The sequence below is a fragment of the Plectropomus leopardus genome, chromosome 19 (genome assembly GCF_026936395.1).
Source record: "Plectropomus leopardus strain MGB_pleo_1.0 chromosome 19, ASM2693639v1, whole genome shotgun sequence".
In the NCBI taxonomy this organism is placed as follows: domain Eukaryota; kingdom Metazoa; phylum Chordata; class Actinopteri; order Perciformes; family Serranidae; genus Plectropomus; species Plectropomus leopardus.
This window is the reverse complement of record NC_142194.1, coordinates 30,063,449-30,091,229: the sequence shown is the minus strand read 5'-3', so window position 1 is coordinate 30,091,229 and position 27,781 is coordinate 30,063,449. Positions and strand designations below refer to the sequence as shown.

General features: G+C 39.3%; 1 protein-coding gene and 1 pseudogene across 6 annotated transcripts in view; one reads left to right on the top strand and one right to left on the bottom strand.

Moving 5' to 3' along the window:
* The window catches only part of rbfox3a (RNA binding fox-1 homolog 3a), a 939,385-nt gene that overhangs the window by 441,597 nt on the left and 470,007 nt on the right, over nt 1-27,781 (bottom strand). The gene's annotated exons all lie outside the window — the stretch shown is intronic.
* LOC148186387 (uncharacterized) lies at nt 24,305-26,399 on the top strand (annotated as a pseudogene).

Below are 27,781 nucleotides of genomic sequence, written 5' to 3'. Positions count from 1 at the left end.
TGCTGTGCATTAAGACAAATATAAATTGTCCAGCTTGGAGGACAGCTACGTTAGATGAAAATGGTACAAAAGGGTGTAGCTCGTTTTCAGTCCAACTGCGATTAAAACGAGGCACCGTGTGTGTTTGACAACATTTCGTTTGACAACATTTCATTTTGATCATTATTACGCAGCGCTTTTCTCTATTTGTAACTCGTTTCTGTTTATGCAGCGCGTTTGCCCTTGTCGGCCACCATAAAAAAAGCACAGAAAAAGGCTCTACTACCTGCAGAAACTTAGGAAGGCTAAATTCCAGAGTAAGATCCTGGTTAACTTCTGCAGAGGACCAATAGAAAGCATACTGACTGGAAACATCACGAACTGGCATGGTTCGTGCATGGCCCAGGACAGGAAGGCGCTACAGCAGGTGATCAAAACTGCCCAGAACATCACTGGTTCCCATTTACAGAGCATCAGTTACCTCAGTGAAGTAAGGTGTCTGCACAGAGTCCAAAGGATACTGAGAGACAGCAGCCACCCCAGCCACAGTCTGTTCACCCTGCTGCCATCTGGCAAAAGATACTGGCTGCTGGAAATACTACACCATGTGAAATAGCTCACTCCAGGGTCCAAACTCTGTGTGCATTATCTAACTTTCACAAAAGTATGCAACTGCATCAGTTGGAGTCCCGCAAGGAACCCCGACATGCATGGGGTGCAAGGGCCCATTCATCGCTGCTTGCAGCTTTAATTCCGTTTTGTCGTCGTTGTTGTTTCAGTAATGAAAACCATTAATGTGTCTGTCTATTTCTCAATACATCCTTTAGCCCTCTAGTTACTACTGCATATGTAAATCTTATATAGTTTGATTTTTTTAAAGGCTCAGTCATTTCCATAAACAGCAGATCACTAGTTTTTACGCAAACATTAAAGGGAATGAAATAGGACACATGTGTATGTATATTTACATTAGGGCTGTCAATCTATTAAAAAAAATCATATTAATTACATGCTCTGTGATAAATTAATCGCATACATCGATTTTTGCTCTGTATTTTAAAAAATTCGATTCAGTTGGATTTTGGCAGATAAGTGAATCTGTGAATAATTGAATAATTTTTAGTATGGTTGATGCAAATGACTAGTTTGTACTTGCTGTTCATTACGTGTGCAGTAACACAGAGGCAACTGTGATTGCTAACTGAAGTCCAGTGATCTCCGGTCTGTGCAATATATTCAGCCCCTGTCACTACATCTTCTTTTTTTACTCTTTTTCAGTGCCGTAAAGCTGCTGGATTTTGGACACAATTGTCGACAATTGGCAGCTTGTAAGCAGTGTCAGAAGATGCTATCTGTAAAGCCTCTGATAACCCAAACTGCCCTCTGCCACCAAAACTGCTCTGCACTCCATTACAGTCTATTTTTAGATTGAGTTCATTAGTCGGTTGCAGGTTGACTTATTCAATTTGCATCTGAATGCCTGCTCAAGTGTGGCTTGACAAGGCTGCTAACACTAGCACCAGAAGCTGTGCTAGCTCTGACCCCCCGGTTCACTGCTACGTCCTTTGTGTAGAGGTGATATTTCAGGCTAGAAGTATTGCAATGGTATGGAAATTCATGTACAAGGTACAAGGTGCACGGTAGATTTATTGTCATTTTTCTTAAACATGGTTTAAGAAGAAATAAAATTAAAGTTGATCCTAAATCCTGCTACATTTTTTTGGCGTTGAAGGAGGAGTTGAGGAGTCTCACAGCCTGGGGAAAGAAGCTGCTCTGTAGTCTGGTGGTTCAACAGCAGATACTTCTGTATCTTTTTCCAGATGGCAGCAGGGTGAACAAGACTGTGGCTGGGGTGGCTGCTGTCTTTCGTTATCCTTTGGGCTCTGTACAGACACTTCACTTCACTGAGATCACTGATGCTCTGTAGATTGTAACCAGTGATGTTCTGGGCAGTTTTAACACTCGGTCTACCAGAATTCTGCAACTACTAGAATGACCATAGCAGTCATTTTGACTGCTCGGACATTATTTGATTATAATTTGGATTATCATTAAAAACATCTAAGAATAAATTGGTGGAATAGGTAAAAAACACATCAAGACACTAAATGAAAACTATAATGAATCAGTGTTTTATTTATTTAATTGACCTTTTCCAATTTATGGCACACTTGATAGACCAAAAAGCTGTCTATCAGAAAATCATGCTGTTTTGTAAATTATTTGGAGGCCCCCTGCAATACCTAAATAAAGGCTAAGGCTCAGGCTAAAGGCTCACAAGATCACATAAAACTAGCACAGGCTTACATTACAGAAATATGCATTATAGCAAGCAATAGCCTAATAATAATGATGATAATAAGGAGTCCTCCTGTAGGCCTCATACCTTGAAAATTAGCAGATGGGATGTCAGCAAGTGTGGAATTCGATGTTTCCAGTCGTCTTTTTTTGCTAGTGGGCATCTCTGAAATGATTTCTGAATCACTCTCAGAGCTAGATGAAGCTTCTTCCAAACACTAAGAGACATCACTCTCTGAACCTGCTCCTCCGTCGGATTATTCCTCATCAAGACTCTGAAGCAAGGCTGAAGCCTCCATAACAGACATTTTCTTTCTACTTGTCATTTTTGTCTCTCTTGGGTTTAGAGTGAAGCTATAACTAGGTTTTAGCTTCACAGAGCATAAAAAACAAACAGACAATAGAGCAGGAGAAAGAGCGGGAAAATGTAGCAAATAGTGAAATATGACACCCCCTGTAAAAAACGTGCAGTCAATTTGACTGCTATGGTCATTCGAGGTAGTAATACTCAGATCTCTTTTGTGTTTTGAAATTTTAATGATAAAACAATGTTAGAATAAAATATACACACATTTAGGAAAAGTCAGGGTTCTATTGGTACATAGGTTTTTTTTAAACCAAGTTATGACGTCGCAAATTTTGAAAGCAGTCAAAATGCCTGCCTTGGTAGTTCTAGTGTCACCTGCTGTAGAGCCTGTCTGTCCTGGGCTGTGCACAAACCATGCCAGTTGGTGATGTTTCCTGTCAGTACGCTTTCTACTGCTCCTCTGTAGACGTTAACCAGGATCCTGCTCTGTTGTATAGAGCTTTTCTAGTCTTTTTGACCACTCAAAGCGCTTTCATACTACATGTCACTTACACCCAGTCACACACACATTCACACAATGGTGGCCGAGGCTACTGTACAAGGTGTCACCTGCTACTCAGTAACCATTCACTCCAAAGGGTTGTCACCACCACCCAGTGGATCATCGGCTGCCCCCTCCCCTCCCTGGAGGATAATTACAGATCTTGTTGTCCCAGCAGAGCTAAGAACATTTTAAAAGACACCCTGGACATTCCCTGTTCAAACTGCTGCCTTCAGCCAGACGCTCAATAGAATAAAAACAAATAGACTTACCCAACAGCAATAACTGCACTTAATACTGCCAAAATTTCAAAATAATCTATGCAATGTCATTGTGTGTGGGTTTTTTATATTTATGGGTTTTTTATTTATTTATTGAATATGCCTCGCACTTTACAGGATTGCATCCAATTTCTTGTACATGTACAGTGATAATAAAGACATTTATTCATTCATTCATTCACACACTCTGATGGAGCATCAGGAGCAATTTGGGGTTCAGTATACTATAAGGATACTTTGATATTTCGACTGGAGGAGCTGGGGATCGAACTGCTCTACCTCTGAGCCACAGCTCATTAGTTGATACGTTGCCTCATGCCGCCTGTGTCTTGGCGAAAAGGTTGCACTTTAACACACTGCAAGGACTACAATTGACGGCCGACCAGCATGTATGTTCCAGTGGCTCATACAGAATGTCATTAATGGGTAGGCCTGGGAATATCTGGATGGGCCTCAGGTTTTTTTAAGCTTATACACATACACACAAACAAATGTCAATTTGGGTAGGCCTATGCATATCCAGGCCCACCTGTAAATCCGCCCCCTGGTATGTTCTATGCCTGTGTAAGAAGAGATATCCCTCCATACCAGCAGACGTATCGTAAGTAAATATCTGTAATCGTCAATTCAAAATGCTGAATTAGCAGGAAAAAAAGCCACGGGCAACAGATGCTCAGCAATGCCCCATCACTGATCAAGAGTCAACTGTTGGCTTGGTATGTCAGGGCCTTTAGTCACAGCAAGTGCAAAGTGGTCATGGGTGCACACAAGTGGTTGTGTGTGTCTTCACCTGCTATTTACATTCATGTATGTGCAGCAGCTCAGAGAGCAAAAGAGCAGGGTGAAGTAGAAAAAAGATTGATTAATACATATCATATGTCATATGATGACAATATATGTATCATATGTCATAAACAATCTCATGACTGGTGTTATGAATTGGCTCCACCAGAGGAATCATACTGTTGTCTAAATGGTGCAGAATACACAGCACCTCATATCTACAGCCAAAGGCAGATGGTGAATTAATTTTATTTTTCAGTAGAATTAGTAGAATGATGATCATAACAGATAGTAAAAAATAAGTTTATTTGATTGCATCAATCTGAGGCTATGCCATAACTCTACTGTATTTCATTCTGTAAATAGGTTGAGCTGCATTAAATCGTGTTGTTCATGCCAATAGAAAGACTGAGAAATGTTTAATTACAATGAAAGTATGTTTTAGGAAAAGTGTTTGTTTGGCACATTTGTTACAGCTGTAAAGTTTGCTCTTATTGACAAAATCATGGGATTGGCAGCAGAAACAGACATGGTTTTGAGATGTCTTTTCTCAGCACAAACTTCAAAGACCTGATTTCCACGGGAATACATGCTGCCTCATTTGAAAAATGTTAAAGATTTGTCTGCATCAAGTATTTTTACTTTCAGTAATTTAAGTACATATTTCTGATTATGCTTACTTAGTACTAATACTATTTTAAAAGCAGGTTGGTATTAATCATCTTCCTTAAGTCTTTAAGATATTGACTTTTGTGGGTCATGGGTGGTGTTCTCCTTCTGAATCATAGGGTTCTGTCAAGGAAAACAAAACTCCTCACATTAAAAATGCAAAAAATGCCAGAGTATTGAAAAATACAGGATAAAGAAAGAAAGCGATGTGCTTAGATGGGTAGCATTCGACAGTAATTTCAAACCAGCAATGTATGATAAAGGATTCAAACAGTGGGTAAATAAAGGAGTCACAGCATGGTACACTTTACAGAAGGACAGGGAGCTGGAGAGTTTCCAAAACATGAAAGACAAATTTGATTTAGATAAGCGTTTAAAGAGTCTTAAAAGTTCTACAGGTACCTCCAATTAAGAGACTATTACAAAAAGGAAATCAGGGTGGATCCCTCCATGGAAATGAATGGTGTGATTCAAATGATAATAAATTCTTACAACGGAATAAAAATTAAAATCATATCTGCTGTATACCAAAAATTGATGGTACATAAACGCTCAACTAAGTATATAAAAGGAAAATGGGAATCAGAGTTTAACGTGAAAATTTCAGGTGAGGATTGGCAAGATATGTGGAAAAATCATCAGACATCCACCAATTCACAGATATGGAGGGAATTTTCCTGGAAAACTTTGATCCATTTTTTTATTACACCCAAGGTCAAGAACAAGTTTAAGGGCACAGACTCATCATGTTGGAGGAAATGTGGAGCAGTAGATACAGACCACTTACACATATTTTGGAAATGTCATAAAGTACAGAAGTTTTGGGAAATTGTACACAAAACTATACAAAAGATTCTGGAGTATGATATTCCTATGAGCTACATGGTGTTACATTTCTGTAATTTTAATTCTATTAAAGAGACTATAAGAGTAAGGGATAAGTATTTGATCAAAATACTGTTGATAGCAAGTAAGAAAGCTATTACGAGGAATTGGGGTAAAGTGGACCCTCCCAGTCAGGACCAGTGGATTGAGATTGTAGAAGAAATCCACACAATGGAAAGACTGACATATCGCCTGAGACTACAACAAGCACAGATGGAAGAAAAGTGGGAGAAATGGACACTATTCAAAGCCAAAAACAGCGACAAAGACGACAGACAGAAACAACAGATATAGATTAAGGCACTAAGACAAAAAACTGCTGGTGATGTGACTCCCAAACATGTATTTCATATTTTTGTATTGTTTTGAATGTGGGTTGTACATGTAAGGTTTGTATATGCAAATATATGGATGTAGAAATCAACAATAAAAAACTAAGTGAAAAAAAAAAGAAAAATGCAAAAAATGCAAAGCAAGTAGAAACAACTGGAATGACTAAGTAAGTGGAGAAAATAAATAAATGAGCAGCAGAGTGGTGAGTATGTTATGATGATAGTTACATGATGTGATATTTGTGCTGTGGAAATGGACAGCATATTGAACCTGTCATTACAGGCGACCAACCTTTAATTGTCTGTGCTGGTCAGGCTCATATTTTATTTGAGACTTGACTTAAGTGAATAGTTAAATATTAAATTAAGTCATCAATGCATTTTTAGTCTTCATTTAGAATTTAATGTATGTGCCACATTAGAAATATTTCACAGACAACCAGTTCAGCATTGATCCAAGAGCCCATAAAAATATGCAACATCTGTATAATACTCATCAGCTTGACAACACTTACTGGGCAATATCAGATTTTTTCAGTAAAAAGCCAGTAGTGGCAAACTTGTGTATCGATCTAACACTACTTTGCAGACAAAGTGAAAAGAGCTTCACTCAGGCTTCACACTGCCAGACACAGAGATGAATAGGACAAGGTGGTGAAAGCCAAACAGATGGATGGACAGAAAGACAGGCCAAATTCAAGCCATGCACACACATTTCATTCTGCCTTGACAGCTTGGCCACCTGATAAAGAAAGTCCTTAATGCCTGGTGTGTGGTGAGGCAATCAGAAACAAATGACCCTTCCCATGAGCCAAGGGGGGGGATATATTGAAAGGATTCAATTCAGGATGTGGGGAGATGGCAGAAAGGAGGGGGGTTCTAGGTGGGCTGCCAGTCAGGCAACTTCCAACACACACAGATGCAGGGATGGGTGTCAACCGTTAGGACAGGTGAGATGGTGGAACCAAGAGGTATATAGAGACAGTGGGCAACAATGGGGGAGAAGGAGGGTGCACTGTGTAGCAGAGTTAAGCTTACTTTTGGCTTGAATGCCTCCTCTCAGGAATGTGAAAAAAGTCTCAAAATTGGGGAGGGCTGGGAGAGGGGCTCAGAGACACCCTGTCACCCAATTGTGCTGCCTTTTATGCACAGCCCCTCCCTGCCCCATGCATCCAGTCTGTGTGTGAGATGGTGGTGACCGGGTGGTGACATGGTTGGTGATGATCAGGATCAGAGTTGGACCTGAATTAAACAAAACTACTAATACCCATACATTACTCCTAAAAGGTACACTAAGCAAGAATGGTTGGTTGCTATCTGTAGTGTTGACAGGAAACGTGAAAGCCAACCACAGATTCATTATCGTTTTTAACAAGCTTTGTCCTCATGATGTTTTAATTAGTGATTTTAGTTTGTTTGCAGAATATGCAAGTTAAAATCACGGAGAAGCCAATCCATGCTTCAAATAACAGTACTGGGGGCCTTAAAACCACAAACTTTGAATTTGTATTTGTGCTGTTTTATAGGAAAAGCCGGCTCCTAGTTGGGGGTGTGGTGATACCGTAGTAAATTAGCATACTAGCTTTCTTTGGCTATTCATGTGCTTTTGTTCCTTTTTTCAGCCAATCAGCTGCATGTTAAAAATAAACCACATGGCTACTTGAACAGCCGTTCCTGCATTTAAAGTAGGCCAGTAACTGTTACTGCTACTTCTGGAAGCTGTGTGTGTTTTCATCATTGAATGAAGATTGAAAAACACATTGCAGAAAAACTAAATCGGGGCTGTTACAGATGCTTCGGGTCATGCCGATGCCGGTCTCACTTAAGATTCTGAACCCGAACTAGAAGATGAAACTGAAGAAATCGATGAGAGCAAAATGCTACGGAAGAAGAAAGGAGAATTCTCTCCTCAGGGCACAGTCGTGTAGCCGCAAACTTTCTCAAAACGAAAAGAAAGCACCCCCGAACTTGAACTCAGTGTTCATTCGAAGTCACATACAGGGATTACAAACTGTTTTTCATGTTATTTTTTAATAATCCACTGTGAGTTTCATTAATGTCCAAGTTATCTAGCTAGCTAGATCAGTACTGTCGTTTTAAAATGCAATGACACGCACATTGAAACTGTGAGCATCTGCTATTAATTTGAATAACACACCAACCTGATAATGTGCTTGAATAATGTGTGAATAACACACCCATGGGTACAAGAATAAAGTATTGACTGTCCTGTGGGCTAACAGATGTTACTGATAGCTAGACCGATAGGGGGTTGGACTTATGTAAATGTGATGCAAATGAGCAGCCACTGTTACCTGGCTCCCCAGGTAGGTGAGAATCTTTAAGAAACTTCAAGGCTGGATTTCTCGCAAAACTAGTTTGTTGAGTGCCTACATTCAAATGGCCACATCTTCTTCAAATATTTTCAGATTTCCATGTGTTAGACATCATTGGAAAGCTTAGAAACTACACTTTCAGAATCCTAAGGTAACTCAAAATGCCCCTCTGGCGACTTGTTCCTGGTTTTTCCATGGCTGGACACATTTCTTTGCATCTGTGTCCGCGACTGTATTAGATGTCTCTATGATGTGTGTTGCTTATGGCCTAGCAACTGGTAGATACCTTATTATTAAGTCTTGACCACACCTGCAAAATAAGGGGGAAAAATTATAAATACTGCAATGCAGTTGTATGCCTCCACACGCCAGCCCCGTTACACTTAAGGTTGACATCCATGTCTTTAAAAAATTGATGCTTCACACACATCATTAACCTAGCAGCAGAACATATCTATATAATCAGCCAGCCCATTCTCACTCTGAACTCGTCAAATACATCTACTCTGTCAGTGCTTTCAGTGTACAAGCGTGATGCCAAAAGCCACCTTGTGCATATAACCAGAACACCAAACTTGCATGGGCTGCATCACTTGAGAATGCAGCTGAATGACACCATTCATGTGCACATGAAATGCTGAGGTAAGGCATCAGGTAATAACCATTAACAACATAATTTAAGCAGCGCAAGCGCACTTACAGGGCGGGCAGATGGGGAGATCGGTGGGTCCCACAAACAGCTGACTTTCCTGCAGGAGTCCAAGACTTTGTTGCCTAATCCTAATCAGCGTGACACTCCGCGATGGTCCCATGTGCTGTTGTGTAAATACAGTATAAGAACTAAGCTGCCTCATTCCACTATGTACATTTGTTGACATCATGGTAACGGCATCTCGCAGAGTAATCAGCTGATGCAGAGGGATACTGAAAACACCATAAGTAGATGCAGAAGGTCACTGACTTGAATAAGAACATGTTAAATCAGAGGAGTTTCAAGGTGGACACCCAAGATCAGTGTCTCCGATTCACTATCTGACCAAATGCCTTCCCTTCTGTTCCTGAGTTATGACACTGAGTAATGGCCAGAAAAGTGTTTTTGTAGGTCATGATGACGTCACTGTGAAAATGACCTTTGACCTTTTGTATAAAAAATGTCAGAACATCATCATTATATATCATTAGACATTTGTGTGATATTTCGTCATAATAAATGCACACATTTTTGAGTTAAAAGCCAAAAACATGTTTTGTGTGGTAACAGTGACTTTGAGCTTTGACCTATAGGTAGTCTTGCACTCGTTATATTATGTTGTTACCAGCATCGCTTCAACCTAGTGCCATCCTGCCATGTAACATTCAGACTCGGTGGGTGACAATCAGCTGTCTGCCGGCATACAATAAGAATTCTGTCTGAGTGCCTTCTCACGTGATGCCTTCCAGCAGTGTTTCATGTAATGCACAAGGTATCTTTTGCCATTGTGATCCTACACCAAAAATACTGACAACGATGGTATTTTTACGAGTATGGAATTAGGCTAAAATGACAATAGAGTGAAAAAAAAAAATTTTTGCCCCCCAAATTAAAAAAAGTATGTTGTCATCTTGCTTCACACACATCTTCCAACATATCAGATATTGCATTCACAATAATAAGATGAATGTAAGATCACAGTGGCCTTGACCTTTGACCACCAAATTGTAATCAGATAAAATGACAATAGAGTGAAAAAAAAAAAGAAATTTTCCCCCCAAATTAAAAAAGTATGTCGTCGTCTACTTCTTGTTCTTGTTTTTGTTCTTGTTCTTGTTCTTGTTCTTGTTCTTGTTCTTCTTCTTCTTCTTCTTTGCCAATCATCATCATTTAATTATTCTTTTATGGAGACCTGATGTGTCATATTTGATTGAAACAACTAACCAAAATATTATTACACAACATCTATGACACTGCTACAGTACATCTTTAGTACAATACACTACTATTGTACTAACACAATAGCACGCCTTTGTACTTGACACAGCACATCTGGGTAGTTGGCTGTTCAGGTGCTGGTACTAACAGCAGATGTTCAACATTTTCACAGAATACACTGCCTTCAATTAGGTAGCACAGCTCACTCTGTTACTGTGTGACTATATACTGTTGATCCCTGTGAATCCAGCTTGCGTGTTCCATGTCTGCCAGCTTCCTCTTTCAGAGAAGGCAAGAAGGTGAAATACTTCAAGAAAATGGAAAGCCCTAATCCCTGAGCATACACAGCCATGTGGAGCGCAACGCTCCGCCTGCTAAAATCCACATCCTGTGGGTTACACATGTTTCGGAATAATTATACATGTTCATGGGAGCACTGAAGCACATCTACTTATGCTGGCTCTGAATGGATAGAGGGAGTCCCAATGCACATACACACACACACACACACACACACACACACACACACACACACACAGTCACAGAAAAAATGCAAATGAAGTAAAAAAACATAAATGCTGCCAAGCCTGACAAAAAGAATAACAACAAAAGACAAAGGGAGATCTAATTAAACACAGAGAGAAGGATCAGATTGAGGAGAGTGATCTGAATATATAAAACAGCACTGATTTCTTTGCTCTATGTCCAAACAAACTGCTGTTTAAAATGGAATTCCTTCTAATTCGGGTTCCGTTTTCCTCCGTCTGGACTCAAACACAGAGCCTCGCCACTCCAATCCCCCATGGGATTCCAACAGGAATCTAATTAACCAAGATCAATATTAACACCGTCTCTTTCTCCCTCTCTGCCCTCCCCCTATATTTTACCATACCTGCATTTGAACAGGAGAGGAAATTCATTTCTCCAGCAAGGGATACTACCAAAAGGGAGGAGGAGAGCAGGGTGATAGGGAGCACAAAACACAGGCACCAAACGCAGCGAGATCGAATGAAAAGAAAATGGAAGGAAGACAGGAGGTGAACAAAAAATGAAAGAAAAGAGAAATTACAAGAAATTATAAAAACAAGTAAAGCAGAGGAGTAAAAGAGAAAAGCTGCAGACAGAAACAGTGATACAAATTAATAAGCATTAAGGGACAAATCTGTAAATGTCTCTTTTCTATTTCAATATAATATTTATATAATGTTTCAATATACAAAAGCAAATGCCGCTAACTGATCAACAGATTGATGGTGTTTGAGGGCAAACAGGCATTCAGCATAAAGCCAGACACAGCGGGCTATTCTGCTGCAGCCTGCTTGGTCACATATTCACAGTTCATCTGAGCACAAAAGCTGCTCTGTGGATTTTTAATTTTCCATGTGTCTCAATATAGGTAAAGATGTTTTTTCTCTCTTTTAAATGGGAAGATGGAGTAGATGCACACTGTTTTCAAAAAGCAGTTGACAGTACTTCATATTTTCATTAATTGCATTGAGGGGATGTCTGTGAGTTTGCCTGCCTTTACTTTATTCCAGAGCAATACACTGTATCTCAACCATTACAGTCCAGGGATCCATTGCATTTAGATTGTTTAACTCAGTAATTTCCAAACTTGCATGATGTTAAATCTGTTACAAGGAAATTTTCTTGTCAGTCTGTCATCTTTTGAAGTACCAAAAATAAGATAATGACTACATAACAAGACATTGATGATGAAAAATACTACCACTACATCAATTGACACTTTGGTCAACACATAAAAATGAGACAAAGATGTTCGGAAGGGATGAGTTGGAGAGATATCAATTCAGATCTAATCTTGCGTGATAGGGAGGTTAGGTGCATGCATTAGATTGTACTGATCATCATCCCAAAATTCCAGCCCGTTCTCATTCCAAACTCGTAACATTGGCTTACACTGGCATGACTCTTTTAATTCATTTCAGATGCTTTTCCTTCCTGACAGAATTGAAATATTGGGAAATAAACTGAATACACCTTCTTTTGCATTTTCTTGTTGTAGGAGAAAAATAAAAAAAAAAAACAGGTGTAAAGATGTTCAATCAAAAAACTAGAATTATTTAACAGTCTTTATCAGTAGAATTTGAGGGGAAGCAAGAAGTGAGAGTAGGGTGTCAAGTAGCTGAGGACAAGAAGAATGAAGACGCATGGAGATGAGTGAGAGAGAAAGGGAGAGAGAGAAGAGAAAGTGACGAAGCAGGTGATGGAGAAGTGGTGGAGGTAAAGAGGACAGTGCGGGAGCAGCAGTATGCAAGCCCTGGAGCTCTCCTGCTCCCCTCATTAGCCACAATGGTGAGCCGGGAGAGTGATCAAAGGCTGGGTGTAATCGGGCCAGCATGCAGCTGTCACACTGTCACCAACACAGAGAGAAGGGGAGAGAGAGAGAGAGAGAGAGAGGGAGAGAGATGAAGCTGATGGTTGTGTGGTAGTGCTAAAAAGATAATAGAGGGAGGAGAAAGGAGGAAAGAGAAAACAGAGGTAATGGGTGAAAAGAGATGGATCATCTGGAAAGACAGAAGGAAGAAGGGCTGGGGAAACAGGATGAAAAGATAGAAAGGGGGAAGGAGTGGAATACACTGCAAATAAAGATAAGAGAAGACAATCCAGAAGAGGAGAAAAAGAGAGAAGAGGGCTAAACGACAAATATGCAGTTGTATGCCTACTCGCACCAGTCAAGTTGCCCTAAAAGTTTACATCCATGTCTGTGAAAACACGGATGCTTCACACACATCTTCCAATATATCAGATATTGCATTCACAATAATAAGATGAATGTAAGATCACAGTGGCCTTGACCTTTGACCACCAAATTGTAATCAGATAAAATGACAATAGAGTGAAAAAAAAAAGAAATTTTCCCCCCAAATTAAAAAAGTATGTCGTCGTCTACTTCTTGTTCTTGTTCTTGTTCTTGTTCTTGTTCTTCTTCTTCTTCTTCTTCTTCTTCTTCTTCTTCTTCTTTTTCTTCCTCATTGCCAAGTTTAACATTGTATCCTCTTTGGTGCAAAAGCACAACAGCTAATAATGGAAAATAAAGTAAGATATCATTTAATTATTCTTTTATGGAGACCTGATGCTTCATATTTGATTGAAACAACTAACCAAAAGAATTTTACACAACATCTTTGACACTGCTACAGTACATCTTTGGTACAATACACTACTATAAAACAAAAGTTCCACCACGCGGTTTTGTGCCTACTCGCACCAGTCAAGTTGACCTTAAAGTTTACATCCATGTCTATGAAAACACAAATGCTTCACACACATCTTCCCATATATCAGATATTGCATTCACAATAATGAGATGAATGTAAGATCACAGTGACCTTAACATTTGACCACCAAATTGTAATCAGCTCATCCTTTAGTCTACTCGAAAGTTTGTGCCAAAGTTGAAGAAATTCCCTCAAGGTGTTCTTGAGATATAATAATTTTTAAAAAAGGAGAACAGATTGTAAGACAGAGGAGAAAAAGCAGAATAGAGAAGGCAACAAAGGTGAGGAAAGGTAAAATGCAGATCACATCCATCATGCTGATCAATCTGGTGTTCAATCCCCCTCCTCTCCCATTGTCTCTGTCTGCTCTCCACTGCTCCTCCATCCCGAAGCAAACGAACAGAGCTAATCTCCATCCTCACCTCATCTCTCTGTTGCCCTCCAATCTCTGTCCCAAACCTCCTCCTCTGTCCCTGTCCTAATCACTCTATATTCCACCTGAAGGAGAGGCATGAAGGGAGGAGGAGGAGGTGCTGTGGGCTACCCCTGTGCCTGCTTTAGGAAATGAGAGACGGGAAGATGAAGCCCTGATGGAAAAGAAGAAAGGAGCAGGAGGAGAGAAATGAATGAGGGAGCTAAGGAGTAAAGGAGTGAAGGAACAGGGGGAATGGGAGGGAGGGAATGAAGGAGAAATAAGCAGAAGAGGGATAGATTGGGACTGGCTCATTCCCATTAACTGAATCACTGGGAGAAGCAATCTGCTGATCTCCAAAGCAGAAGAACAGGACTGTGTCAGTGGACCACAGCAAAACAGAAGCAATCCAGCGCAGATGGATGGCAAGGGACAAGAGCAGAGAAGAGGAGAGAAGGTTCCAGCTATGATCTCACTGAATAAAACTGCATTCACAATTTAATTTCAATCAAGAGACACTTTTGCAACAGCTCAAAGTGCTGCCCTGGGTGTGGCAATCAGGATAAAGTATGAATATTCTGCCATCTTGTTTGGCTTAGAGTCTCCTCCTTGTCACACTAAGCGCCTTTGGAAAGGAGACACAAACAGAGAGTCAAAATGTAAACACACTAATATCATAAAAGAAAAAATAAAATCAGTTATTTCTTCAGCAGTTTTTATACTGATACCCTCTGGGTTTACAAGTTCAAAAACAAAACAAAACAATGTTATGTAGCAGATATGCTTAAACGTCTCCAGTCAAATGACACCTGCAGTCGATCCTCTTTGCACAAAGGTTCTAATCCAAGGCAATCCAGACTCCCTGCCAGATCACCAAACTTTCTATTGCTGCCGTCTTTGAAGCCACTCTTCTCCTGGTGAACTGTCAATGAATCAGTACGTTTACATGATGCCAGAGAAAGTCCAATACTGTGTTAGTCTGACTAAAACTGGACTTTCAAAATACATGTAAACATCTTGTCTGACTGAAATCGTAGAAGTCAAATTTCTTTAAATTAAACTAACACATTAGATAATGCAATTGGGGGTCAATTTACTTTTTTGTGTATACACCTCAACTGGACCGCAACTGGCCTTGGTGTTCTGTGGATATTAATAGTCACTGTGCCGGGCTTTGACCCAGATGTCAAGCAGCATAAAGCAGAGGTAATGGGAGAAAAGAGATGAATCATCTGGAAAGAGAGAAGGAAGAAGGGCTGGTGGAGACGGGTTGAAAAGACAGAAAGGGGAAAGGAGTGGAATATACTGAAAATAAAGAGAAGAGAAGACAGAAAAAGAGAGCTAAGAGCAGAACGACACACACAGCGGTTGTATGCCTAATCGCAGCAGTCAAGTTGCCCTTAAAGTTTACATCCATGTCTGTGAAAACACAGATGCTTCACACATCTTTCCATATATCAGATATTGCATTCACAAAAATGAGATGAATGTAAGATCACAGTAACCTTGACCTTTGACCACCAAATTGTAATCAGCTCATCCTTTAGTCTACTCGAAATTTGTGCCAAAGTTGAAGGAATTCTCTCAAGGTGTTCTTGAGATATCCTGTTCACAAGAATGAGACAGATGGGATTACCATGACCTTGACCTTTGACAACCAAAATCTAATCAGTTCATTCTTAAATCATATTGAACGTTTGTGCCAAATTTTGAAGACAGTCTCTCATGCATTTAACCTTGACCTTTGACCCATGACCATCAACATCTAATCAGTCCATCCTTGAGTCCAAATGAATGCTTTTGCCAAATTTGAAAATTGTTAAGACATTGCATTCACAAGAGTGAGACAGACCAGGTCACAGGGACCTTGACCTTCGATCTATAACCTCCAAAATTTGAGTTTGTCCTTGAGTCCAAATGAATGTTTGTGGTAAATTTGAAGAACTTCCCTCAAGGCCTTCACAAGATATCACATTCACAAGAATGGGATGGACAAATGTTCATGGCGCGGAGGCATAATGCAATGACAGATTAAGCAGGAGATGGGAAAAATAGAGTGATAGGGAGAGAGAGTGTTAATAATTATTAAATAATAAATAGAACCTGGGAAAAACAAAAGAAGAAAGGAGAAAAAAAACAATACAAGACGAAGATAAAAAGTAAAGGGTAAAGTATGTAGGAAATGCACAGTGCCGAAAAGTTATATATGTTGTTGCTGTTTGGTATGTGACGTAATAGGTCAACCAGAAAAAGGTCCAGTAGCAGCTAGCTGAAAGAAGGCATATCTCCACCTATCATGGTGGAGTCAGACACACATCAGTCAAGAAAAATGATTCTCCCTCGGTGCTTGGATACTGGGACAAGGACAGTAGTCCAATGAAATGGCCTGATCAAGCTATAACCGTAGCTCCACTAGGAGGACTAGAGCTGTTCCAGCTAACAGCAATGAAACAGCTCAACTCATTTAACCCTTTAAGGTATGTTAGCAATGTGATGCTAACAGTCAGTCCTGTCAGTAAGGGTGTGGCTAAGTGGATTCCCTCCCACAGTGGCGACCTATACAAGCTGTGGTGTGGGGAAGTAAACCACAGTGTATGTGATGGAATTTGGAGTTCAGTGTGTCAAGATGCCACTAAAACATTTCGAAAGCATGGCTATTACATGCCACTCAATTCACTACAGTTTTTTCAGCAGGGATAGTGCCAAGAAGTCACAATATGGTAATGCTGGTTCAAGTCCCTGAATGGATCAAGTATTGAGTCTGAGGAATTTTACCTCCTGGACTTTGCAGAGGTGCCCTTGAGCAAGGCACCGAACCCCTAACTGCTTGAGGCGTTATCCCGTAAGGCAGCCCCTTCACTCTGACATCATACATAATGCATGTGTATAGGTCCTGCTAATGCACGCATGTATTTGGGCCTGTGTGTGGGTGTGGGTGGGAATGGGGATGGGGGGGCAATAACAACAAAGTGAGAAAAAAATGGATATGTCCTTGTGGCATTAATAAAGATTACCTGCTTCACCTTTCTTCGTCTGTCTGTCAGCAGCTGGAAGTCAACACGATTTGTTTGTCTGAGGCTGATTAATCTCAGTAAAGAACTAAAATTTTACTGAGATTTAAAATACCAACACGTTCTCATCCCAGGTCATCACATTTTGCTGCTTTGCAGAGCTCTTCCATGTCTATACATTTTGGGTATCCTTCTGCATCTGCTCTTAACATTCTGGGATGGTGCTACCTTGACGTCAACCAAAGCACATTCTGAGACGGATGGTTAGGATTAGGGTAGGAGGCACATGGTAAGGTATAGAAAAAAATCATCACATTCAGACAGGAACTGAACACTTGACTCCCACATGAAAGTCCAAGGTTTGTTGGACCCATCCACCACCACCACCCCTCCCACCTGCCCTATAGGTGTCCTGCACTGTTTATATAACGTTGTTACTCGCAGTGTTTCAACCTAATGCTGGTCTGTGATGTACCATGTGTCCACAACAGGTTCATCCAGCCGCGTTCCCAAGTAAGACTGATCTGGCAGGTACCATCTGGTCATCCTGCAGTATATAATAACAACGCGACTGGTTTTGCCTGACCGTGTTTCCAGTTGATGTCATCCACACACATATCACGCGGACAAGAAAGGTGCCTGTTGTACGCCAAAAGCACGGACAAAGCCACAATATTTGATGACCTTGCAATGAGAAGTGGCTGCAAATACACTCAAAAAAACAGATTGGGTGTCTGCTAAATTAATGTGTAACATTAAAGTGTAACATGTTGCTTCTACCATATATAGTCATGTTTTGTGGTTGAACATCATTAAGTTATGTTATTTTAGCATGATGTGCAATAACTTAACATTTCCTAAATTCAGTTATGCTGACAGAACCTAATGCTTTTTGGGTAAGATATCAAATGGCGTGTACAACTCCAGAACAGAAGGTGGCAGTAGTGTGCGAGCAGGGAGTGCATTTTACAAAGTTTACATCCTGAAGTTGCAGAAGGTGGCCGAGCAACACACGAGAGAGACAGGAGGGCGGACGCGTTGGTGAAGGCGGTAAGTTAAATCCTTTACCATCCATCGACTTAAAAAATAAACCACTGCACAGAAATGTCAACTTGTTATTGTCCGCTCTATGATTTTGAACGATTCATTTCGTCACCGAATGTTTTCGTAGTGCGATATATGCCACGTGTGCTTAGCGTCATATTAGCATTAGCGGAGTCGAGTTAAACACACACACACACACACACACACACGCACACACACACACAACTTTTGTCGGTAACACGGTTGACAAAATGATGAAGTAGATGTTTGTTTTCATTTAAATATCTAAAAAAAAACAGAGTTTAAGCATGCCAATTAATGAATTTAGCACAATCTATGAGTATATATTATAGAAACATAGAATTTCAAGTGAAACAACACTGTGATTTTTTCCCTTCATTATCTGAAATGTACCCCTAATTATAGAATCACTCTAATATGTTGTCATCTAACAATTTAACTTACTTTGCCACGAATCTAAAATCTTACAAACTCTGAAACAGCCTCACTCTGTATTTTAAAGTCAGGAATATGATTTAATTTATTGACATCTTTTTTTTTTTTCTTTGTTTTCAATGAGATATTATTGGGTTTATTTAAATACATTTAGACTGGTAGTCATAATTTTCCATCCACTGTGTAGCTTAATCTATAATTTAACTTAAAACTTTAATTTAATTTGAAAATAGGAATTAAAAAGAGCATGTGTCCACACTCAAATTAATTGGAGTATTATTTATTGCCACTTTAAGGTATGTTTGGAGCAGATAAAGATGTGCGATTCGTTTGTGATCAATCATGATTAACCATAGTTAGTATAGTGTTTGTATGTGTGTTAAGTAGGGCTGTCAAACTATTAGATTTTTGTAACTTATTAATAGCAATATTACTCTGAGATTAATCATGATTAGTCATGATCAAAATACTAAAATTACTTGTATTTTGATGTTCTCCTTTTCTTTTAGCATGCTGTGACTGCAAGGGGAGAGGCTGGGTGTCCTAGTGTTTGCAAGACCTGAGATTTGTGGCAGAATTAGTTAAATGGCCAGACGACATACACAAAGCTTTCTTTTTAGCATTTTTGTAATATGTGTGATTAGAGTATACACAGCAGATGAAAAATCCTCCATGTTCGTGTTAACAGTTTGAAAATGGTACACTCTCTCTGATTACTCTCTCTCTCTTTATCACAGAAATTCAAGACCAAGTTTCCTCTGTCATCAAGCAAAACCTGCTTCATCAACTGAGTGACTGCAGTACAGGGTCATCTACCAATGTATGTATTAACTGTCAACCTTGAACACTTGAAAGAAAGTGAATCAGGGCATCGCTGATTTTTATCCTTTTTATTTATGGCAAAAAAAATTAGATTGCATGTATCAGTTCACTTTGCAAGTCTATAATAGTGCAACAAAATTTTCAAGAAGTGTTTGTTTACATAGCAACTAGTGAGTGGTCAGACACACACACACACACGCACGCACACACACACACACACACACACACATATATATACATATGACTTTCTGTGTGTCTCCTACATTTGATCAATCTCTTCCAAATCTTCCCTATAAATTCTCCTTCCTGTCTCTCATTTCTCACTCACGTTCCTCTCTCTCTCTGTGTCTCTCTCTCCATACATATATATATATGTATATATATATATGTACACACACACACACACACACACACACACACACACACACACATATACATATGACTTTCTGTGTGTCTCCTACATTTGATCAATCTCTGGTCTAAATGACACATTTTTTTCAATAAATACATTTTCTCAATCAATATTACAGTACATTTACATACATTGCATACATTGTGTTAGTGAGAGAGAGAAATAAATCTCTTACAAATATTAATACATGTACAAACATAGACATAAACTAACAGTAATTATTCATTTTCTGAGTTTCCACAGGTTGTTCTCAGTTCATGGCATGAGGAGATAAAATTTGCAGCGATTATTTGACATTTTGGCTTTCTCTCTCTGAATAGATCTCTCCTTCACCCTCATTGATTGCTCTCTCTCTCTCTGGTCATCACAGAAATTCAAGACCAAGTGCGTGAAGCCATTCACCTCAACTGCCATCCCTTTGCAAAAGTGTCCCAGATAAGGGGGTCATCTGCCAGTGACAGGCGTAAGCGTATAAATATGTAAGGATGACATGAAAAGGGGAAGTTTGCAAACAGCTGTGATTTATCCAGATAAGCTTGGCTAGGCCTTACTCTTGAGTTATGTGGAGGTGCAAGGAGTGCAGTGTGTGTTTTCAGAGTAAGTATGAGCTTCTCAAACATATAAGACTAATGCACCGCAATAGGCAACACTACTCATGCCTGTATTCAAATTGCCTGTGTAATTTCAAGACGCTGAATGCCTTGCATATCCACCTATCAAGAGTTCATCCCAAATCAGATTCTCAGAAGCCTCTGGAATTGACAACATTTAGTTGTCCTTTGTGCACTTGTAGTAGTCTTTCTACTGAGAGAGATTTGTTTTTCACATTTAGGCATTCATTTCAAGAGCCATGAAACTGTTGCCTGTGTTTTCAGGGATTGTAATTACAAAACAAATATCTACGGAACATATCACTCTCACAAAAACAGGAAACACAACCCCCATACGCTAAATGATTTCAAACCAGGCATAGTGACTACAACCGGAGTTTCTCAAGAGTTGTCTGACAATGCAGAGCAAGATGCACTTAACTCAGATGACTCTGCAATGGAAATAAACAGTGTTTTTCCAAGTGAAGATGTAGATTTAAGTAAGACTCTGCCTGACACAATTCAGCAAAATTTAGCTGCAGCTTTATTCAAACTTGAACATTTTGCTCATGTGCCAGCCACAAAAATGGATGAGTTTCTTGAGGAACTGCACTATTTGTTTAGCGCAGGCACATTTCCCCTCTCTGTAAACATTATTGAAGATGTACTCGGGAAACATGGTTCCACATCTGATAGGTCAGTGACAGCTGAAGTAGCCACAGCCCTCTCAGCCTCTCACCCCTTGCTTAAAGCTATAGGTGAGGGTGGCTGTTTGAGCACATCATATCTCCGCAACAAGTTTTACAGAGAAAACTTTAATGTCATTGAGCCCGGTGAGTACATGCTTGATGAAAAGGAAAATAAAAGCTGCCAGTATGTGCCTATACTGAAGAGTTTGCAACAGCTTTTACATAGGAAGGATGTTGTGGACAAGATCAGTGAGAGCCATAGAGCCTATCAGAGTAATGGGATAACTGGAGAACAGCATACTTATAAGTCATTTCAGGATGGGTCTCACTTTAAGAAAAACAGTTTCCTTTCAGGAGATGAGTTGAGAATTTTGCTAACATTGTACGTAGATGACTTCGAAGTATGCAATCCTTTGGGTACTTCTCGCAGAAAACGCAAGCTCTGTGGAATCTACTGGACTCAGTAATTTGCCTCCAGGATCGCATTCAGTACTTTCCTCGATTTACTTGGCAGTCTTGAGCAAATCTGATGATGTGAAGAAGTATGGTTATGACCAAGTCTTGCACCCACTTCTTCAAGATTTAAAAACCCTTGAGCAAGATGGAATTTTTGTTCCTTTGCTCGGTAGGTGTGTTAAAGGCACAGTTCAAGTTGTTCTTGCTGATAACCTTGGTGCTCACAGTATTGCAGGTTTTAATGAAAGCTTTACCGCAGGGCACATATGCCGATTCTGCACTGCAACACGAAAAGAGATCCAAACAAAAGATGTGAGATCAGGTTCATTCATTCCGAGAACCAAAGTGCTACATGAAACACATGTGAACTCTGCCCAGAAGGATGGTTCAAGCTGTTTTGGGGTCAAAAGACAGTGTGTATTCACGAAAAACCTCGCTCACTTTAATGTTCTCTCAGGTTATCCCCCTGATATCATGCATGATTTGTTCAAGGGTATTGTGCCTGTGGAGCTTGCACAGTGTTTGTCAGTGTTAATATCCAAGAAATATTTTAGTCTTGAGCATCTTAACAAATCCATCCTTGGTTTTCCATACAAGTGGTCAGACAAGACTAACAAGCCTCGTGCAATTCCCCACACATTTTCTAAAACAATTGGGGGGAATGCCCATGAGAACTGGGCCCTGCTAAAATTTCTCCCATTCATCATTGGGCATCTGGTGCCAGAGGGTGACGAGGCTTGGCAAATTCTAATGAATTTAAAAGATGTTGTAGAGCTTTTGGTTGCTCCAACACACACTGAGGAGTCCATTGCTTACCTTGAGTGCAAAATTTCAGAGCATCGCAACAGATACCAAGAACTCTTTCCTCATATGCAGCTTCTACCCAAGCATCATTACTTGGAGCACTATCCTGTACTCATCAGGAAGTTTGGTCCTCTAGTTAGTGTCTGGACCATGCGATTTGAGGCCAAGCACAGTTTCTTTAAGCAGGTCATTCGACATTCAAACTGCTTCAAAAATGTGCCCCTCACGCTAGCTGTCAAGCACCAGCTCATGATTTCATATCACATGAAAGCATCGAGTTTTGAAAAACCTGCTTTTGAGATCACAAGTGTCTCAACTGTTCCTGTTGACGTTCTAAAAAAAGAAATAATGGAGAACATTGAGCAGGTGTTTTCTGGCACAAGAGAGGTACACATGACTACATTTGTGACAACCAACGGTGTACGTTTCAGAAAGGGCATGATTGTAGCTCATGGGTCTACCAGTTGGCTACCTGAGTTCGGACAGATTGATCACATTTTTGTCATACAAGGCAGACTGGCTTTTGTGGTTAAGAGACTTTCTGGGTCGTATAGTGAGCACCACAGAGCCTTTGAGCTCATGGCATGTCCAACCAAAGAGACAGATCTGATTGAGTTTAGTAATCTGGCAGATGACTACCCTCTGGCAGACTACTTTGTTGGATCTCTGAGAATGGTGACACTCAAAAGACACATAAATATTTAAGGTATGCTAACATTAAAATTTACATATCAATGAACATAATGTGTGTATACACTACCAGTCAAATTTTTTTACACACTTTCTCATTCAAGTGAATGGTTTTAAAAGAAAATTAAATAAGTGTATTCAAAAACTGAAGTAATAATACTAAATTAGATTTGGCATTCAAAGGGGCGATCTGCTTTTCCATTTGCATCTCTGTTTTCAAGTTGTATTTCCTTCATCTTAGTTAAAATTGGGTCACATACCCTCTCCTTTTGCCATGTGTTGTTGATTGATTGATAAATATATTTACAGTTTATTTATAAAAATGTCTGTTTTAATTGCATAATTACAAAGTAATTGATGAAATGCTTTATTTCTATTTCCATGATACGTGTTTCCCATATTTAATGAGTGATGCATTAAATGTTTTTCTGATTTTCAGAGTGATGTGAAATGGCTGCTTCAGTGAAGCTCAGAATTATACGAGGGGAAAACGATTCCCAGAGACTGATTTTACAGGATGGGCTTCCAGCGACTGTTCCTGAACTTGTTGAGCAAATTAAGAGGCAGTGTGGAGTACAGTCTGACTTCAGGCTTCAGTTCATGGATGCTGATTTTGGCAATGAATTTACCAACTTGACTTCTATGTCAGAGATCGAGGACAAAAGTACCATAAAGCTAATCTTTGAGTCTGGCCTGCTTAGTGGCACTCCACCCCCTCCTCACTCAGCTCCTTCTACATCACGCTGTGGTGATGACTCATCACTTTCAAGTGGCTCAGTTGACACAGACATTTTGTCATCTCCTGATTCTGCCGCCTCAAGATCGTCTGGCTGGTCTGTTGTTTTTGGTGTTCCCCAATTCCCATATGATTGTGAGCTGCAGCTGGAAAAAGCCAATGCTGCATTCAAAGCAACTGGAACTTTGCTCAACCCTGACATCAGACTTAAAACTGCTATTCTTGACAGTTTAGCTGAAGCAATTGTGCAGCACAAAGTGTACCCCACTGATAGTGAGTTTGAAGAGGCAGCAGAAGCCCTTGTATCATCACATCCTTGTTTGAGAGAACCAGGCTCTGCCACTGGATATGGTGGCTGGAAAGTTAGTTTGAAGTATAAACTCGCCAACTACAGAAGGAAGCTCAAGCGGCTTGGATGCCCAGAGGTCGAACTAAATTCCTCAACAAATAAACCTGCAGACAAGAGCCGTCCTGCTTACGGTGTGAAGAAGCCCAGAAAAGCTGAGGTGAATTACTGCCCATCCTACCCATCAGGTGAATCTGCAGAGACACTTGAAAAGATAAGAGAGGCCCTTATTTCAGAAGCAAAGAAAAGGAACAATGAGGACACAGTGGCAGCAATGATGGCCAAGACCTTTTCTCATAGAAGGCAAGAAGTTATTTAAGATGCACCCATGATTGCAGGTTTTAAAACCAGATGGCCAGCTCTCTTCAGTGTGCGTGAGGTAACTGAATAAGTGATTAGAGTATGTTCATATTTTAAAATCAAATATAGTTTGGAAACATTTTTTTCGGTTATTTCTCCCTTGTAATGATACTAATTTGTGTTGTATCATATATGGTTTCATGATTTGTCACCTTTACAACAAGATATAACTTATAAGGATTGTGCTTCCGTGGAATGAGTAATACAGCTAAATGTGTAGGTAGCACCCAAAAAATGTTTCCAAACAATTTTTCCAAGATTTGGTGGAAAATTATAATGGTTGAACTAATTGGTTGTTTCAGTGCATTGATAGTTAAATTTCTCTGTACCCATTTTTGTGTCAAGTTAAGTGCTGAGTTCAAGAGGATAACGACAGTCGGTTTGCTGCCAAAGTTCTTCTCTGAGCTGGATGCTCACTCATCAAAACTGCTCAAGGTCTTTGGCAAGAAGGGTGGTGCTCAGGGAAGAAAGATCAAGAGCATCCTGATGCCCATGACCCAGGTAAAACAAAGGGGACAAACTGCCAAACGCATCACTGTAAAGTTGACATTTTAAGAGGAAATGTGATGGGGAGAAGAGAGAAGTAAGACTATTTGGAAAGAGGGGAAACTTTTTCACTGTATGAAAAATGATTTGATTATAATTCTAACTTTTGGTAGATTTGACAAAGTGAACTCAAATAACTTAATCCCTTAACAATCCAGGCTGTGTGCCACTTAGTGACTTTCTACTGCCAGTACCTACTCTACACAACTCTACCAGATTTGGAGAGGGTTTCCACTACCCCTCCATTGTATATCTAGTGTGGGAAATGTGCGATTCAAGTGACAAGACTGTGTTTTAAGAAGTGTGTAAAGTTATTAAATCGACCATGTTCCACCACCACTTACATACCTGCTGTGATTAGTGGTTCACTATTCTCGCGCTCCCTCTCTCTCGATAGAGTAATGAGTAGCTTGGCTCACTACATTTTTTAAGTAGCTTGCCCAACACTGCTCACTAATAAAAAAAAAAAAAACTTTCCCAGGAATTGTTGGACAGGTACATCTTTGATTTTACTTGTTGAACACACACATACACAGGTTACAGCTTGCTGTAGCAGCAATTTGAAGCTTAGCATACAAGCTACAAAATTGCAATACGATATTGCAAATTCATATATCATAAAATTGATTGATAAAGATGAAATTACATTTGGAAGAAAAAATGTGTCCTTTGTTTAATGTGGCATTATGTGCGTGACATTTAGTCTCCCTGTTAGTTAAAACGGTTTTCCTCATGTGTTTGTTCCCTGGCGTACTTTGTGCGGCCCACATACTCAGACTGACAACATTGATGTGAAAAGAGAGTGCATCCTCAAGGCGCTGTCGGTCTACCTGAATGAAGAGCCGGAGAAAGTGGTGAAAGAACGCATGGTATGTAATTTAGCTTTTATTCTCAAGTCCTTATATTTACATCTTACAAAAGAAAATGCAATTATAGGTCACACATTATGTTAATTAAATAGCTGTTTTGCATTAGTCATTTGACTCTGATGTTGACAACGGTCAAACTGAAATGGAGACAGTCTTCGGAGTATTTGTGATTCGCAGAGAAGGTGCAGAGTGTGACGATGATCCAGAGGACATGGGCATCATTTTGGAGGGGGTAGAGGTCCTCAATGAGCTGGGTAATGTACCAGTAGCAGTTGCAATGCTGTTCGCTTTAGTTTATGCACTCAATCTCAGCTACCCTCCAGAGTGGAAATACACTTTCGAAGCTCTGCAGAAACTCATCATGGGGCTTGATGGACAGAGGCTGTCTAAGAAACTACAGGTGCTGAAAACCCTACTTGCACGTTAATATTTTGTAGGGTAACTGTTATGGGTTTTCAACGATGAAAGTATCCCAGTTGTTGCAGAAATGTGGAGAAGCCTTTTGTTCCTTGTTAATCTATTTCTGTGTTAACAATGCTTCAAATCGTTGCCTTGTTTGCATTTCAAGGACGTGTGTATGAGTATTTCAGACTATTTTTCCATACAAAAGCAAAGATGACAATAGGTAAATCTGTTTAATCTGATTTTGAATTTAAAATGAGACTGAATTTTTAGCATTGATATTAATGCATTGAAATTGTGTATCTGAATTTTTTTACTCTGAAATTAAAGCTTCATATGTTAATTAGTGAATTTTCACCTTTATTTTTCAATATTTTCATATTCAAAATCAAAATTTCATGTTTAAAAAAATTAAATTGAAATAAATTAAATTTGTCAAAATACAAAGTTTAGAATTCAGTTGATAAATTTTCAAGCTGCCAAATTCATCCAGCAAAATTCAGCATCAAAATACGCCGTCTGAAATTCATGAAAACAGCTGAGATTCTAGATCAAGTCAAACCAACATCCAGCCTGTTCATTAGGTCTTTATGTAAAACAAACTGAAATTGTGTCAGCATTGCTGGAGATGATAGCTGACTAACAGAAATAACAGCTGGACAGATGAGTTACCAGCTGTTCACTTTATAGAAAACAGTTTTATGTGAAGCCTTAATGAACAGGCTGGATGTTGGTTTGACTTGATCTATAATCCATTACTTTTCCCTGGGATCTCGGCTGTTTCAAATTGAATTTCAGACTGCGTATTTCGGCACTGAATTTTGTCTGTTGAATTTGGCTGCTTGAAAATTTATCAATTCAATTTTAAACTTTATATTTTGACATTGGATTTTTTAAGCAAATTAAATTTATCTTATTAGAATTTTTTAAAACATGAAATTTTGATTCTGAATATGAAAATAGTGAAAAATTGCTATTGAAAATTTGAAGCAGTAAATTCAGGGTAAAAAGCAAGTCAGGTACACAATTTCAATGCATTAATATTCAATGGTAACAATTCTACTTCATTTTTAATTCAAAATCAGATGAAACAGATTTACTCCATAAATAGAGGGCTCTGTAGTATACAGATACAATTTGAGAATTTTATTATTCATTTATTTTTATTTCAAATTCATGGATGCACAAGAATGCACTTTTATTTTTATTGTATTTAAATTTTTTGCAGAGCCAGATGTTTTTCTATGTTTGCCTCTTCATGGGCAATAAAGTTCAATCTCAAGAAATCCTGTTTGCTTTTAGGTGTTTTTTTTCCTAACTTAATATCAACTGTCGTAAACTAGGTTGTTTAAGATAAATATTGATGTCAGAATTGACTTTTATTGAATTATTACTATTGATTTTTATATGACTGAAAGGACTCTCAACTAAAGTATTTGTGATTGTCAAACATACATAAGTCTTGTCTGATCAGCACAATTAATTAGTTGTGTTGTTAATAAATTAGTTGTGTTGTATCATTTTAAAATATAGTTGTACCTACCCCATTAAATTGGGTCACCCACACTTAAATC